The sequence below is a fragment of the Oncorhynchus mykiss genome, chromosome 5 (genome assembly GCF_057628025.1).
Source record: "Oncorhynchus mykiss isolate SJ-2025 chromosome 5, ASM5762802v1, whole genome shotgun sequence".
Taxonomy (NCBI): domain Eukaryota; kingdom Metazoa; phylum Chordata; class Actinopteri; order Salmoniformes; family Salmonidae; genus Oncorhynchus; species Oncorhynchus mykiss.
The window spans coordinates 55,968,304-55,981,914 of NC_143026.1; positions in this window are offsets into that span (position 1 = coordinate 55,968,304).

Below are 13,611 nucleotides of genomic sequence, written 5' to 3' on the forward strand. Positions count from 1 at the left end.
ATTTATGTAACATTGCAAAAATCAGAAACTTTCTGTCCAAAAATGATACATTTTTCTGCATCCATGCTTTTGTCACTTCTAGGTTAGACTACTGCAATGATCTACTTTCCGGCTACCCGGATAAAGCATTAAATAAACTTCAGTTCGTGCTAAATACGGCTGCTAGAATCCTGACTAGAACCCCAAAATTTTATCATATTACTCCAGTGCTAGCCTCCCTACACTGGCTTCCTGTCAAGGCAAGGTGTCACGAGTCCGACCGAGGGTGGTTCCCCTTCCCGGGCGGGTGACGCTCGGCGGTCGTCGTCACCGGCCTATTAGCTGCCACTGATTGTTTTTCCTCCCCCTCCTTGTATGTTTATTGGTAGCACCTGTTTATGTATAATTAGTTTGTCTTTATTAGACAGCCGGCCCGCCTGGTTGTTGTGCGGGATTATTTCAGTGTAACCTTCGGCTCTGTTGTAGAGGTACGTGTTAGTGCCTGGTCGTGATTTTTCCGTTGTACATTTTGATTCCCTCTGTTTGGGAACGTAACTATTGTGAGCACCCTGTGGTGCGTTGGTGCTATTAAAGACGCACGGCATTGCACTCTCTGTCTCCTGCGTTTGACTCCACACCCACGACACCCGGAGCATTACAGAATCCCGCACCACCAAATTGAATGGAGTCAGCAGGAGCAGCAGCCAACCCTCTCCCATCGATGGAGGAACGGGTTCTCCACCACACCACCGTCCTCCATCGGATCGGATCCGCGATGGATCAAGTGATGGAGAGAATGGACCGATGGGAGAGGAGTGGTCTCCTCTCTCCACCTTCGGCACCCACGGTTCCGGACTCCCCATCTCCCGACTCCAGCACCCTCCGTCTGACGCTACCGAGGGCTTATGATGGAGCGGCGGCGGGTTGCCAGGGGTTTCTGCTTCAGCTGGAGCTATACCTGGCCACCGTCAGACCCACTCCCTCAGGAGCAGAGAGGGGGAGTGTCCTCATCTCCTGCCTCACGGGTCGTGCTCTGGAGTGGGCGAACGCAGTCTGGAATGGCCCAGACTCAGCGCGGGAGCACTACCCAGAGTTTTCCCGCCGCTTCCGTGCCGTGTTTGATCACCCTCTAGACGGCCGAGCGGTGGGAGAACGACTATTTCATCTCAGGCAGGAGAGGAGGAGCGCCCAGGATTACGCGCTGGAGTTCCGGACCTTGGCAGCCGGATCTGGGTGGAACGACAGGGCCATTATGGACCACTACAGGTGTAGTCTCCGAGAGGACGTCCGCCGGGAGTTAGCGTGTCGGGACACCACTCTGTCACTGGATCAGCTGATTGACATGTCCATTCGACTGGACAATCTGCTGGCTGCCCGCAGGCGTTCAGAGAGGGTCCTGTGCGTTCCACCACCCAGCCCCTCCGCTTCCATTCCGATGGAGTTGGGAGGGGCTGCGCCGAGGGGTACCGGAGGAGGAGGCCTTCCCTGCACCAACTGTGGTCGGAGAGGACACACGTCTGATCGGTGCTGGGGGGGTCCGTCTGGGAGTAGAGATGGCAGGCGGAACGCTTCTCGGTCACCCCAGGTGAGTCAGCATCAAACTCACCCAGAAACCCCTGTTGGCCACATGTTTGTCTTAACCTTTTTCCTTCACTTTTTTGGTGCTGGGGACTCCAGTGGTGCTGGGGACTCCCTGGCTGGCCCGGCACAATCCTACAATTTCGTGGAGACAGGGGGTTCTCCAGGGGTGGTCAGAGGAGTGTTCTGGAAGGTGTTTGGGAGTTTCCATCGGTGCCACGTCGGTGGAGAGTCCAGACCAGGGTTCCACGGTGTGCATTCCCCCCGAGTATGCCGATTTGGCAATCGCTTTCAGTAAAGTGAAAGCGACTAAATTACCACCTTATCGACCGGGAAGGGATTGTACGATAGATCTCCATGTAGACGCTGCGCTTCCCAAGAGTCACGTGTACCCTCTGTCCCAGGAGGAGACGTTGGCAATGGAGACATATGTCGCGGAGTCGCTGGGACAGGGGTACATTCGGCCCTCCATTTCACCCGTCTCCTCGAGTTTCTTTTTTGTGAGGAAAAAGGAGGGAGGCTTGCGTCCGTGTATTGATTATAGAGGTCTAAACGCCATCACAGTGGGGTATAGTTACCCTCTACCTCTCATCGCTACGGCGGTGGAATCATTCCACGGAGCGCAGTTCTTCACAAAACTGGATCTCAGGAGCGCGTATAGTCTGGTGCGTATTCGGAAGGGAGACGAGTGGAAAACCGCATTTAGTACCACATCAGGCCACTATGAGTACCTCGTCATGCCGTATAGGTTAAAGAATGCTCCAGCCGTTTTTCAATCCTTTGTAGACGAGATTCTCAGGGACCTGTGCGGGCAGGGAGTGGTTGTTTATATCGATGACATTCTGATCTACTCGGCCACCCACACTGCGCATGTGTCTCTGGTGCGCAAGGTGCTTGGTAGACTGCTGAAGCATGACCTATACGTCAAGGCTGAGAAATGCGTGTTCTCTAAGCGAGCCGTCTCTTTTCTGGGATATCGCATTTCCACCTTGGGGGTAGTAATGGAGGGCGACCGCATTAGAGCCGTGCGTAATTGGCCGACTCCGACCACGGTAAAGGAGGTGCAGCGGTTTTTGGGTTTTGCCAACTACTACCGGAGGTTTATCCGGGGTTTTGGCCAGATAGCGGCTCCCATTACCTCACTGCTGAAGGGGGGCCCGGTGCGGTTGCAGTGGTCAGCAGAGGCGGACGGAGCATTCAACAAGTTGAAGGCGCTGTTCACTGATGCGCCCGTGTTGGCGCATCCGGACCCCTCTCTAGCATTCATAGTGGAGGTGGACGCGTCTGAGGCTGGGGTGGGTGCCGTGCTATCACAGCGCTCGGGTACGCCACCAAAACTCCGCCCCTGCGCTTTCTTCTCAAGAAAGCTCAGCCCAGCGGAGCGTAACTATGATGTGGGGGACCGGGAGTTGCTAGCGGTGGTTAGAGCTCTGAAGGTGTGGAGACACTGGCTTGAGGGGGCTAAGCACCCCTTTCTCATCTGGACCGACCACCAGAACCTGGAGTATATTCGGGCAGCTAGGAGACTTAACCCACGTCAGGCAAGGTGGGCCATATTCTTCACCCGGTTCCGGTTTACTTTGTCTTATAGACTGGGCTCCCAGAACGTAAAGGCTGACGCACTGTCCCGCCTTTACGACACGGAGGATGAGTCCACCGAACCTACTCCCATCCTTCCCGCCTCAAAGCTGGTAGCACCAGTGGTATGGAAGGTGGACTCGGACATCGAGCGGGCGTTACGGGCTGAACCCGCGCCTCCTCAGTGTCCAGCGGGGCGAAGGTACGTGCCGCTTGGTGTTCGGGACAAACTGATTCGGTGGACTCACGTCCTACCCTCCTCGGGTCACCCTGGGGTGACGAGGACAGTGGGGAGCCTTCAGGGGAGGTATTGGTGGCCTACTTTGGCTAAGGACGTTAAGGGTTATGTCTCCTCCTGTTCAGTGTGCGCTCAGAGTAAGGCTCCTAGGCACCTTCCTAGAGGGAAGTTACAACCCCTCCCCGTTCCACAGCGGCCATGGTCACATCTGTCCATAGATTTCCTGACCGATCTTCCGCCGTCTCAGGGGAACACCACGGTTCTAGTGATTGTGGATCGGTTCTCTAAGTCCTGCCGTCTCCTCCCATTGCCCGGTATCCCTACAGCCTGCGGAGGCGTTATATCGATTACAACTCCCTTCCTATTATCGTATTAACCCCTCGTTTCATGTGTCTCTCCTCAGGCCGGTGGTAGCTGGTCCCCTGCAGGACAGTGAGGTGCCGGAGGTCCCTCCCCCCCTCTGGACATCGAGGGGTCCCCGGCGTACACGATCCGGGCCATTCTGGACTCAAGACGCCGGGTGAGGGGCCTGCAGTACCTCGTGGACTGGGAGGGGTACGGCCCGGAGGAGAGGTGCTGGGTACCGGTGGGGGACATCTTGGATCCATCCATGTTGAGGGATTTCCATCGCCTCCATCCGGATCGCCCTGCACCTCGTCCTCCGGGGCGACCTCGAGGCCGGTGTCGGCGCGCTGCGGGAGCCGCGCGTCAGGGGGGGGGGGGGTACTGTCACGAGTCCGACCGAGGGTGGTTCCCCTTCCCGGGCGGGTGGCGCTCGGCGGTCGTCGTCACCGGCCTATTAGCTGCCACTGATTGTTTTTCCTCCCCCTCCTTGTATGTTTATTGGTAGCACCTGTTTATGTATAATTAGTTTGTCTTTATTAGACAGCCTGTAACCTTCGGCTCTGTTGTAGAGGTACGTGTTAGTGCCTGGTCGGGATTTTTCCGTTGTACATTTTGATTCCCTGTGTTTGGGAACGTAACTATTGTGAGCACCCTGTGGTGCGTTGGTGCTATTAAAGACGCACAGCATTGCACTCTCTGTCTCCTGTGTTTGACTCCACACCCACGACACCCGGAGCATTACACAAGGGCTGATTTCAAGGTTTTACTGCTAACCTACAAAGCATTACATGGGCTTGCTCCTACCTATCTTTCCGATTTGGTCCTACCGTACATACCTACACGTACGCTACGGTCACAAGACGCAGGCCTCCTAATTGTCCCTAGAATTTCTAAGCAAACAGCTGGAGGCAGGGCTTTCTCCTATAGAGCTACATTTTTATGGAATTGTCTGCCTACCCATGTGAGAGACGCAGACTCGGTCTCAACCTTTAAGTCTTTATTGAAGACTCAGCTCTTCAGTAGGTCCTATGATTGAGTGTAGTCTGGCCCAGGAGTGTGAAGGTGAACAGAAAGGCACTGGAGCAACGAACCGCCCTTGCAGTCTTTGCTTGGCCGGTTCCCCTCTCTCCACTGGCCTCTAACCCTATTACAGGGGCTGAGTTACTGGCTTACTGGTGCTCTTCCATGCCGTCCCTAGGAGGGGTGCGTCACTTGAGTGGGTTGAGTAACTGACGTGGTCTTCCTGTCTGGGTTCTTCCTCTTCTTCCTCTGTCAACCATGGTTACCTGCAAGGAAACACGTGCCATCATCATTGCTTTGCATAAAAAGGGCTTCATATGCAAGGATATTGCTGCCAGTAAGATTGCACCTAAATCAACCATTTATCGGATCATCAAGAACTTCAAGGAGAGCGGTTCAATTGTTGTGAAGTAGGCTTCAGGGCGCCCAAGAAAGTCCAGCAAGCTTTGGGATCGGGGCACCACCAGTACAGAGCTTGCTCAGGAATGGCAGCAGGCAGGTGTGAGTGCATCTGCACACACAGTGAGGCGAAGACTTTTGGAGGATGGCCTGGTGTCAAGAAGGGCAGCAAAGAAGCCACTTCTCTCCAGGAAAAACATCAGGGACAGGCTGATAATCTGCAAAAGGTACAGGGATTGGACTGCTGACGACTGTGGTAAAGTCATTTTCTCTGATGAATCCCCTTTCCGATTTTTTGGGACATCCGGAAAAAAAGCTTGTCCGGAGAAGACAAGGTGAGTGCTACCATCAGTCCTGTGTCATGCCAACAGTAAAGCATCCTGAGACCATTCATGTGTGGGGTTGCTTCTCAGCCAAGGGAGTGGGCTCACTCACAATTTTGCCTAAGAACACAGCCATGAATAAAGAATGGTACCAACACATCCTCCGAGAGCAACTTCTTCCAATCATCCAGGAACAGTTTGGTAACGAACAAGCCCTTTTCCAGCATGATGGAGCACCTTGCCATAAGACAAAAATGAATACTAAGAGGCACGGGGAACAAAACATCGATATTTTGGGTCCATGGCCAGGAAACTCCCCAGACCTTAATCCCATTGAGAACTTGTGGTCAATCCTCAAGAGGCGGGTGGACAAACAAAAACCCACACATTCTGACAAACTCCAAGAATTGATTATGCAAGAATGGGCTGCCATCAGTCAGGATGTGGCCCAGAAGGTAATTGACAGCATGCCAGGGCAGAATGAAGAGGTCTTGAAAAAGACCAACCCTGAAAATATTTACTCTTTGCATCAACTTCATGTAATTGTCAATAAAAGCCGTTGACACTTATGAAATGCTTGTAATTATACTTCAATATTCCATAGTAACATCTGACAAAAATATCTAAAGACACTAAAGCAGCAAACTTTGGGAAAATTAATATTTGTGTCATTCTCAAAACTTTTGGCCACGACTGTAGAAATCAAAAGTAGTAACAAAGACAAATTGAAACAAATTGTAGTATATAAATACAAATAAAATAAAAAAGAATCGAATTATTACACTCTTACCCTATTGCTAACAAAAAACACAAATAAAACTAAATTGCACAAATCCTTTAGCACACTTATAAAGAAGAGAACCTGATTATTACAATATTGCACTTCAAACAAGAAACACAAACTAAATTGCACAACTGCCATCTAAACCCTGACCTTTCTTGCCTTCTTTGATGGAAAGTCATAATTTACATCATCATAAGAAATCTGCCCAGCAATTTCATGGTTAATACTGATGACAGCAAAGCCACTAAGGCGTTCCTGTGACATGGTGGACCCGATTTGATGAATGTCAGCTTTGAAAAGCACCTCTCTGCTTCAGTCACTGGAAGAGTAAGACAAATTCTGAGAGCAGTCCACAAATTGATGCATTTCTGAGAGCTCCCTTTCGTGTATAAATATCAGCAGCTCAAGCAGAATCATGGTCTTCGAAGGCAAGTCAGGCAAGTTCTTCAGTTCCTGTGAACAGCTCTCTGCCATCCAAGTCTGAGTGTTCTTTATAGTGCAGTGTCATACTAAGGGCCTCACATTGTTCTGTCAGCTCCTCGTTTGAGAGACTTTGGAAGGTTGACAGCACTCCAAACTTCTCTCCCACAATTTCCATTGTGGAAAATATTTCCTGAAGGGCTAAGGTTGCAGCATCAACAACAACATTGAAAAATGTCACCTCCAGCTTCTTCAGGGCATCACTCAAAGGCTCATCAAATGATTCATGTGAAAAGTGCCGCTTTGTGGACCTCACCTTGTAGAACGGCCTCTACATTCATACCCTCGCAAATATCCTTGGATGACGTTTGTGCAGTCATAAAGCCTGTTGCCCTGTAGTTGCTGAAACCTCTCTCTGTCTTTCTGAGAAGACTGACTGCAACATCCACATGCATACTGGGAGACTGCATCAGCTTGCTTACATGTTGGATCTGGCTCAAGATGTCATACCACACCACTGTACAGATGCTGAAGTGATATGATCCCACCTCCTCTGACAAGGACTGGGCCTCAATCTTTATCACAGGGTCTTTGGTTTTATCCCTCACCTCAATCAGTGCCTCTCTCACCGCTGCCGCCTGATTCCTCAGTGGCTCGACACTTAACTTTACTCTCCCACCTTGTCTCAGTCCACATCTTCAAAGTGATGTCCACATGTTTTCTCAGGATGGCCCATTGCTGTGTGGAGGCTAAGAACAAGGTGTACAGTTTGTGTAAGATGCCAAAGTAACCTGTGGCATCGACAGAACTTTTAGCAGCATCAGCCACAACCAGGTTCAATGTGTGAGCATCCCACACGACACAAATGGAGCTCTTGCATTCATTTCCAGGAGTCTGGCTTGGACACCTTTGGTTTTGCCCCAATATCATAAGACTGTCCTCTGCAGTCCTTAAAATATTTTGTTTTGCTCCTCTAATCTTTTGAGAATCCGGGATGCCTATTGTTGGCCCGCGGACTCCTCTGCCTCCAGAAACTGTCACGGTCGTCCTCCTCTTCGTCTGAAGAGGAGAGGCGAGAAGGATCAGAGGACCAATATGCGGCGTGGTAAGTGTCCATGGTAAAATCTTTAATAAAGAAAGACTGAACACTATACAAAGAGTAACAAAAACAATAAACCAAATTCGACCGTGAAGCTACAAAATGAGACCTGTGCTGACACAAGCCACTAACATAGACAATCACCCACCAACAAACATTGCAACCCAGGCTACCTAAGTATGATTCTCAATCAGAGACAACTAATGACACCTGCCTCTGATTGAGAACCATACTAGGCCGAAAACATAGAAATGCCCCAAAACATAGAAAAACAAACAGACTGCCCACCCAACTCACACCCTGACCATACTAAATACAAAACAACGGAAATAAAGGTCAGAACGTGACAGTACCCCCCCCCCCAAAGGTGCGGACTCCGGCCGCAAAACCTTGACCTATAGGGGAGGGTCTGGGTGGGCATCTGTCCGCGGTGGCGGCTCTGGCACGGGACGCGGACTCCACTTCATCATTGTCTTAGTCCGCCTTATTGTCCGCCTCCGTGGCTTTCTCACCATGGCCACCCTACTCAATGACCCCACTGGACAGAGGGGCTGTTTGGGACAGAGGGGCAGCTCGGGACAGAGGTGGGGCAGCTGCTCGGGACCGAGGGACAGCTCGGGACAGAGGTGGGGCAGCTGCTCGGGACAGAGGGACAGCTGCTCGGGACAGAGGTGCGACAGCAGCTCTGAGCAGAGGGGCTCCGGCAGCGGCGCCGGACAGGCGGGAGGCTCCGGCAGCGGCGCCGGACAGGCGGGAGGCTCCGGCAGCGGCGCCGGACAGGCGGGAGGCTCCGGCAGCGGCGCCGGACAGGCGGGAGGCTCCGGCAGCGGCGCCGGACAGACAGGACCACCTGCAGGGAGGAGACAGAGAGACAGCCTGGTGCGTGGGGCTGCCACAGGAACCACCAGGCTGGGGAAACCTTCAGGAGGCTTGGGGTTAGGAGGAGGCACCTGAAGGACCGGCATGTGGGGGAGCACTGGAGCTCTGGTGCGCAACCTTGGCACCACACGCACCTCTCCCTTCGGCTCCATTCCCACATTCGCCCGGCACGAGCGGAGCGCAGGCAGAGGACGCACTGCACCCTCCCAGCGCCCCGGAGACACAGCACGCAGAGCCGGCGCAGGATACCCTGGACCAAAACTGCGTACCGGCGACCAGACCCGCTGAGCAGGCACCATACGCCCTGGCTCGATGCCCGCACTCGCATGACACTCTCGGGGGGCTGTCCTATAGCGCACCGGGCTATGGACACGTACTGGCGACACCGTGCGCTTAACCGCATAACACGGTGCCTGCCCAGTATCGCGCTGCTTATAATAAGCACGAGGAGTGAGCGCAGGTCTGCTACCTGGCTTAGCTCCACCCCTCGTGTGCCCCCCCCCAAAATGTTTTGGGGGGCTGTCTCTCGTACCTGTCGCACTGCCGTGCTGCCTCCTCATATCGCCGCCGCTCAGCTTTCGCTGCCTCCAGCTCTGCTTTTGGGCGGCGATATTCCCCAGCCTGTGCCCAGGGTCCCTCTCCGTTCAGTATCTCCTCCCATGTCCAGGAGTCCTGTGATACCGGCCTCTGTTGTTGTTGTTGTTGCTGCTGCTGCTGCTGCTGTCGCCGCTGTTTTCTACCACGCCGCTTGGTCCTTGGTTGGTGGGTGATTCTGTCACGGTTTTCTGTATGTGAAGGAGAGTCCAAAATGCAGCGTGTCTATTGCGATCCATGTTTAATAAACAAACGTAAAACACGAATCCAATACAAAAACTACAAAACAATAAACGTAACGAAAACCGAAACAGCCTAATACTGGTGCACATGCACACAGACCAAGGACATCAAGACACTAAGGACAATCACCCACCAACAAACAGTGCAACCAACCTAGGCTACCTAAGTATGATTCTCAATCAGAGACAACTAATGACACCTGCCTCTGATTGAGAACCATACTAGGCCGAAAACATAGAAATGCCCCAAAACATAGAAAAACAAACATAGACTGCCCACCCAACTCACACCCTGACCATACTAAATAAATACAAAACAACGGAAATAAAGGTCAGAACGTGACAGAAACCCCATAAAATGTTCCTTTGTCTGGGGCTCCTCCTTCAGTGACAATTCTAATCACAACTGACAACTGTTCAGTGTGGCTGACATCTGAGGTGCAATCTAGAATGATAGAGAATAATTATTTCAGCTTGATGTCACTGTTCAGTTTGACCACTGCGTTAATTTGCTTGTTTTCATCACAGTTTGATCCCATTTTGCATTGTTTTTCCCATAGAAATAGAATTAATAGAATATGATGACATCTGGGTAGAGTGGCAGCCATTCTGATTGTACACGTAGGAGAAAAGCAGGAAGTAAAAGCAGGAACTGTTATCATCAGTCTATGCTGTGATTTGTTGAATCAACTCAACTGGCATTACAAAAAATACATTCCATTGCATGATTACTTTAGTTAGTGTCATTTGAATGAACATTCTTCATTACCATGGAAATTATTGCATCACAATACCAGGCAGCCAATGCGAGTGTACCCATGAGTTCCCCAATCAATGTTGCCACGGTTAGAGGTTCTGTCACGTTCTGACCATAGTTCTTGTGTGTTTTCCTTGTTTTAGTGTTGGTCGGGACGTGAGCTGGGTGGGCATTCTATGTTGTGTGTCTAGTTTGTCTACTTCTATGTTTGGCCTGATATGGTTCTCAATCAGAGGCAGGTGTTAGTCATTGTCTCTGATTGGGAACCATATTTAGGTGTTGGGATTTGTGGGTGATTGTTTCCGTGTCTGTGTTTGTTTTCGCCACACAGGACTGTTTCGGTTTTCACATTTATTGTTTTGTATTTTGTGTAGTGTTCTAGGTTATCGTCTTTATTAAAGATGTTTAACACTAACCACGCTGCGCTTTGGTCCTCTCCTTCCCAGGAAGAAAGCCATTACAGGTTCCAAGCCGGTTCTATTCATTCTATTTCTATGGTATTTCCCCTGATTAGCTGTTCCTCAACACTGGAGTTGAAGAGTATGCAAAGACAGATGCCTTCTGGCAGACTTGAGAAAAGAGGAGTTTTTCTTATGGGTTAACAACAACAAGCTGGCGTATAAACCAGAGTATGAGCCATTACTCCCTGTTATCCAATGGCAATCATTCAATGCAATAATAACCAGAAAGGAGCCACAACACCTGCATGTTGTGGTGTATTTACTGTCATTATTTTATTGATTATTACCTCATTGTTACACATTAACACATTATATAATTTATATATTAGGAACTTATTTTTATATTTCACCATAATGGTTACCTGCTTACTCCATGGCTCTGTTTGAATTCTGATACTGAAATGGTTGGTTTGGTATAAGTAATAGGGTAGTAACCTTGCGTACACTTCTTATCCAATATCTTATAGATCCACCACGTCAAAACAGAAATCGTGGTCCCCCTGGGGGGGACGAATAGTAGATGGGGTCCTGGGGGGGACGAATAGTAGATGGGGTTGTGGGGGGGACTAATGGTAGATGGGGTCATGGGGGGGACGAATAGTAGATGGGGTCCTCCCCCGTTTTTAAAATTATATTTTAAAACGCATTTCCTGCAATTCTACACAGTTTGACATGACTTATTATGCCTCTGTTGAGGGGTATTTTGAGGGGTATATTGAAAACACAGGATAAGTGGAAGGATAAGTGGAAGCCCCCCCCCCTTTATTATTTCATTCCAAGTCATCATCTCATCTCTATAGAGCTGCTGCCTGTGCTGTCTGACAAAATCATTATTTTGTAGTTCTTCAAAGTAAATAAGGCATACTTTTATGACTGCTGAATACCAACTATCTTTCACTTTGATCGTGTATTTTCAGGTAGCGATACCTTGCAAAGCAACACCTGCTCTCTATATCCCCACACGATCCTGCATTCTTGTTTCTTAGCAAGTGTAAACGAGACACAGACTGGGTAAGTATTTGCGCAATGGATTATGGTCATTGTAGTTAATTACCACATTTTATTCACTAAACCAGGTTTTCCGCAAACTCGGAACTCAGGACCCCAATGTGTGCACGTTTTGGTTTTTGCCCAAGCACTACACTTCAGATAATCAACTAATCATCAAGCTTTGATCATTTGAATCAGCTGTGTAGTGTTAGGTCAAAAAACAAAATGTGCACCCCTAGGGGTGCCGAGGACTGAGTTTGAGAACGCTGTGCTAAACTATGTACACTGAACAAAAATATAAACACAACATGCAACAATTTGAAAGATTTTACTAAGTTACAGATCATAGAAGGAAATCAGTCAATTTAAATGAATTATTTAGCCCCTAATCTATGGATTTCACATGAATACAGATATGCATCTGTTGGTTACAGATACCTTTAAAAAATGGTAGGGTTGTGGATCAGAAAAACAGTCAGTATCTGGTGTGACCACCATTTGACTCATGCAGCGTGACACATCTCCTTCGCATAGAGTTGATCAGGCTAATGATTTTGACTGAGGATTGTTGTCCCACTCCTCTTCAATGGCTGTGCAAAGTTGCTGGATTTTGGCGGGAACTGGAACACGCTGTCTGTAGAGCATCCCAAACATGCTCCATGGGTGACATGCCTGGTGAGTTGCAGGCCATGGAAGAACTGAGACATTTTCAGTTTCAGATCCTTGCGACATCGAGCTATGCATTACCATGTTGAAACATGAAGTGATGGCGGCCGATGAATGGCCTCAGGATCTCGTCATGGTATCTCTATGCATTCAAATTGCCATTGATAAGATGCAATTGTGTTCATTGTCCATAGCTTATGCCTGCTCATACCATAACCCCACCACCACGGGGAACTCTGTTCACTATGTTGACATCAGAAAACGGCTTGCCCACACGACGCCATACTGTCATCTGCCGGTGCAGTTGAACATGGGATTCATCTGTGAAGAGCACATTTCTCCAGTGTGCCAGTGGCCATCGAGGTGAGCAGTTGCCCACTGAACTTGGTTACAAAGCCGAACTGCAGTCAGGTCAAGACCCTGATTAGGACGACAAGCATGCAGATGAGCTTCACTGAGACGGTTTCTGACAGTTTGTGCAGAAATTCTTCAGTTGTGCAAACCTACAGTTTCATCAGTGGTCCAGTTGGACGTACTGCCAAATTCTCAAAAATGACATTGGAGGTGGCTTATGGTAGAGAATTTTCTGGCAACAGCTCTGGTGGCCTTTCCTGCAGTCAGCATGCCAATTGCACGCTTCCTCAAAACGGCACATTTTAGAGTGGCCTTTTATTGCCCCCAGCACAAGGTGCACCTGTGTAACAATCATGCGTTTAATCAGCTTATTGATATGCCACACCTGTCAGGTGGATGGATTATCTTGTGAAAGGAGATTCTCACTATTTAAAAATAAAATGTATTTAATCTTTATTTAACTAGGCAAGTCAGATAAGAACAAATTCTTATTTACTATGATGGCCTACCAAAAGGCAAAAGACCTCCTGCGGGGACAGAGCTGGGATTCAAAATATATATAATATATATATAGGACAAAACACACAACATGACAAGAGAGACAACACAACACTACATAAAGAGAGACCTAAAACAACAACATATCAAGGCAGCAAAACATGACAACACAGCATGGTAGCAACACAACATGATAACAACATGCTTGAAAAACAGCATGGTAGCAGCACAAAACACGTTGCAAAACTTTTTGGGCACAGACAACAGCACAAAGGGCAAGAAGGTAGAGACAACAATACATCACACAAAGCAGCTACAACTGTCAGTAAGTGTCCATGATTGAGTCTTTAAATGAAGAGATTGAGATAAAACTGTCCAGTTTGAGTGTTCGTTGCAGCTCGTTCCAG